This window comes from Budorcas taxicolor, chromosome 9, assembly GCF_023091745.1.
Source record: "Budorcas taxicolor isolate Tak-1 chromosome 9, Takin1.1, whole genome shotgun sequence".
Taxonomy (NCBI): Eukaryota; Metazoa; Chordata; class Mammalia; order Artiodactyla; family Bovidae; genus Budorcas; species Budorcas taxicolor.
Window position 1 is genome coordinate 36,932,074 of NC_068918.1, and position 3,926 is coordinate 36,935,999.

Genomic DNA, 3,926 nt, shown 5'->3' on the forward strand with positions numbered 1-3,926 from the left:
CAACCCAGGGATCAAACTCAGGTCACCTGCATTGCAGGCAAATTCTTAACCAGTAAATATTTTTAAAGGAGATATTTCTGGGTTACAGGGTATGTGTAGTTGAAGCATGGATTAAAAATTTTTGTTAAATTAGTTAATTTCTTATACGGATTATAGGTGTTCATTGGAGAAAAGTCTAAAGGTACAAAAAGATATAGTAAAAATTAAATCTTTTCCAACCCTTCCTTGTCTTCCTCTGATACCCTTCTCAATCTCAACCAAGTCTTCTGTCACATATAGGGGTTTGTTAGTGTGTTTGTGTGTCTTGAAACTTTTGTCACATATGGATGTGTGCATCTGTGTGTGTTTCTTCTCAGGTAAATTCCTAAAGTAAGATAGCTGAGTCAAAGATATGGGAAGCATTTCTTTTTAAAAGTGAGTAATATTTTTTTCTGTGAAAAGTATTCATATTTAATATTTTTAAATGGATCCATTTGAGCCCTCCTGTATGTGCCATGAGTCAGGCCCTGAGAGTTACATCTTATGCTCCTTCAGTTGCTTCTGCTTTTCCCAAATCCACATTCCATATGGATGCCAAGGGTTTTTCCAGGGATGGATGTTTATCTTCACCTGTATCAGAACAGAGTAGATTCTTGCAGTTTCATATACTCTCCATTCCTTTCTTCTAACATTAGAATCCATGGCAGATGACAAATAAAGAAATAGCATTTCGTTCATCTGGTTTATCTTCAGCACTGTTGAAGGTAAATGGTGCAATTAGATGTTTGCCTAACAACATAAAGAGGCCAGTATTTGATGCTGGGCAACTTTCTGTGCAGAACAGTGTAATTGCTGAAATGCTGTTTGTCTTCCTACCTTTTCATTACTATCATTTTTGTTCATTTCTAGTGCCTTTTTTTTTGAGGGGTTCAGAGCTTGTGGTTTATTGACATGAGCTTGGGGCCCCGGGACTTGTCCCTCGGATGGGGAAACCGCCACCCCATCTGGGAACAAACCCCTTCACATGGAACACCACTTCCAGGAAGCCCACTGAGATGCACACAGATAAACCCCTGTCTAGTGCCTTTTAGAAGCTTTCATTTCTCCATCTGTGGACAGTCTCGGTTGAGTGTATGAGGTTTCTAGTGGCACTGATCTGCAGAGAGGCATATACCCCTTATTACAGCACTAAAAAAATCAGAACAGTGTCAAGAAAGCATAGTTTTTGCATTGAAATTTGCAAAGATGAGTAGCTTGTTTTATTAATTTTCATTGTTAGTGTAGGTGAACATTGTGGAGATTTACATTGATAAATAAAGCAAGACTGGGAGGTAGAATGCTAATGGAATTTGAAAATCAGCATATGTGCGATTGGAAACCATCTGAACCTCCCAGAAACTGTATGACCTTGGCAAAATGAAAGTAATATCTCTGTGTCTCCACTTTCTTATCTGTAAATATTCATAGGATTGTTGTGGGGATTAAAGAGATAATGTAAGCAAAGGACCTTTTCAAGTGCCATAGGTGTTATGTAAAATTATAATGTTAATTTGAGACATAGAACTTATTAAAATCAACAAGATTAATTTTCATTATAATTTCCAACATTGCACATTATGCTAGATTATTAGTTTCAGATACATTGTGTTTTCATAGTTTAACGGAAAATAAGGAAGGTCCTAGGTTTTTGGACGGGGTATCTCATGAGTCACATATATCTGGGCCGTAATGAATGTTGCCAGGGTCCCAGTAGGACCAGAGCCCAGGTGTAGTGGGAGCCAAGTTCAGGACTGGCGGTGACAGGCTGGAAAAGGCACGGCGTGCTCTCCAAGGAGAGCGGATCTTACTTGTTGAATGTTGGAGATCTGTGGGGCTGTCACTTTGGAAGCTTGATATGGAATATAGAGAGATACCAATAGACAAAATAAGAGGGTGAAAAATCCTTCAATGGCAAAGGATCCCCAGAAATGTCCTCACTTGGAATAACTACATAAGGCAGAAGTCTATTTGGCATGGTCCCACGTGGAAGCATAGGTCTCCCAAAGTTCTATAGAGGGCACTACTGCTGCTGACTCTATTTCTTTTTTTTTTTTTTTTTCCTGTCTCAGATTTATTTGTACAAATAGCACAGGAGGACACCAGCCCCACGTAGACAGCAGCCCAGGGGGTCACACCAGTCCTTCTGTCCTCACACTGGCAGATGAAGGTCTCTACTCCGGAGCTTTGGTGGGGGCCTGGGCACCCTTGGCAGCTGGAGCCGCAGCCACGGGTGGCCCGGCCTTGGTTGCAGCCTTGGCCTGGGACTTTGGCTGGCAGAGCCTGAGGCCCTTGGCGGTGTGAGTGCAAGCGCGCTTCCTGAGCTTGGGGTGGGCGATGTGGGCAAGTCGGCTGAGCTTGCGGCTGCCGCCTGTTGGCATCTTGGGCTTAATCTCCTTGGGCTTCACGAGGGCCTTGACAGCCTCAGCACATGCACTCATGGCCTTGGCATTGTTGGCCTGCATCTTCTTCAGGCCCTTCTTGTTGTGCTTCTTGGCAAAGCACATGTTCCTCAGGAACTTGGGGCCTACCCCATAAGAGATTCATATTGTTGTGATTGGGGTTTCTTGATGCCATTTCTATGCCATTTTCAGCACTGGTTGTGCATGATGTGGTTCCTGGACTTGGCCATGTCTGTACCGGGTCCCGCAGATGCCCTGCTGACTCTATTTCTGTTGGTGGCGACTTGGCCAGGAGTGAGAGGTTCGCCTTTACATTCTTGTCGGGTTTTATAGCCTCCTACACACAGACAGACTGTGTTGTAGACACTGAATTGGATCTGCTTACTTGCCAGGTGCAAGAAACTGTTCCAGAAGAAGCTCAGCCTATCTCTGAGTCTTTACTCAAGAGACTGGGTGGTGGAATTGACACAGCTGAGCAGATCTAGGCTGTAGGCCTGTCTTAGTTTATTCCTGCAGGGTGCAACAAGGGCTTGTAAGAAGCGGGAAAAACAGTTGCAGAGCACAATGGATTGGTTAAGGAAGAGGCTGAGAGCAGGGAGAGCACTGAGGACCATTGTCGTAGGTGAGGAACGAAGTAGCCATGGCTTAAGTTGGAAGGTGTCGTGAGAAGGGAGATGGCAGAGACAGTGTGAGAGAAGAATCAATATGAGAGGAGTTAGAAGAATGAGTATTAGAGAGGAGAAGCTAGAGATAGGAGACCAGGATTGTATCAAGGCTTCATACTCAGGTGGGAGGGAAGAGGAGGAGGAGAAGGTGTGAATAATGGGGAGAAGAGACGTGACAGTGTCTACCAGGAGGCTGGAAATGAAACAGGAGGTGATAGAGCAGGGCACAACCTTTAAAAGAATGACATGGCCATAGGACATGACAAAAACTGATTAGAACCAATAACTAGGTCCAAGATGGTGGAAGATGTGATTTCCAGTAGAACTTGAGCCTCATTATACACTCATTGTAATACATTAGCATGCTAAATAACACACCCACCAGCATCATGACCATTCTGAGGCCAACCATAAAAGGTTAAAAAGTGGGCAGTGGCCCAATTCCTGGAAATCCCCACCCTCTTCCCCAAAATAATTGGGATAGTCTTCCCACTCACTGGGCTGTGAAATTACCCAGCCCATAAAAACTAACCATGCTATGTTTCAAGGCCCACTCATTTCAATTGTGTGCTCTCTTTCATCTTCTGAGATGGCCTACACTCTGTGGAGTATGTTTCTGTATAAATAAATACATTTCTTAGTGATCATTGCATCTCTGAATTCTTTTGCGAGCAAGAAAGGATCTTAAATTCACTGACAGCAGAAAGGCAAAAGTTAAAAGACCATTCAGAATTAGAGAGGCAGAGAATAAATTTGGAAGGTTTCATTTATAAGCCAAAGGGAAAAAACTTGGTATAATAGAAGGTTCTACAAACTGTATTCCAATGAAACAATTTGCTTTCAC

General features: G+C 43.2%; 1 pseudogene; it reads right to left on the reverse strand.

Moving 5' to 3' along the window:
* Positions 1–2,189: 2,189 nt before the first annotated feature.
* On the reverse strand, positions 2,190–2,647 carry LOC128053565 (60S ribosomal protein L29-like; annotated as a pseudogene).
* Positions 2,648–3,926: the final 1,279 nt, after the last annotated feature.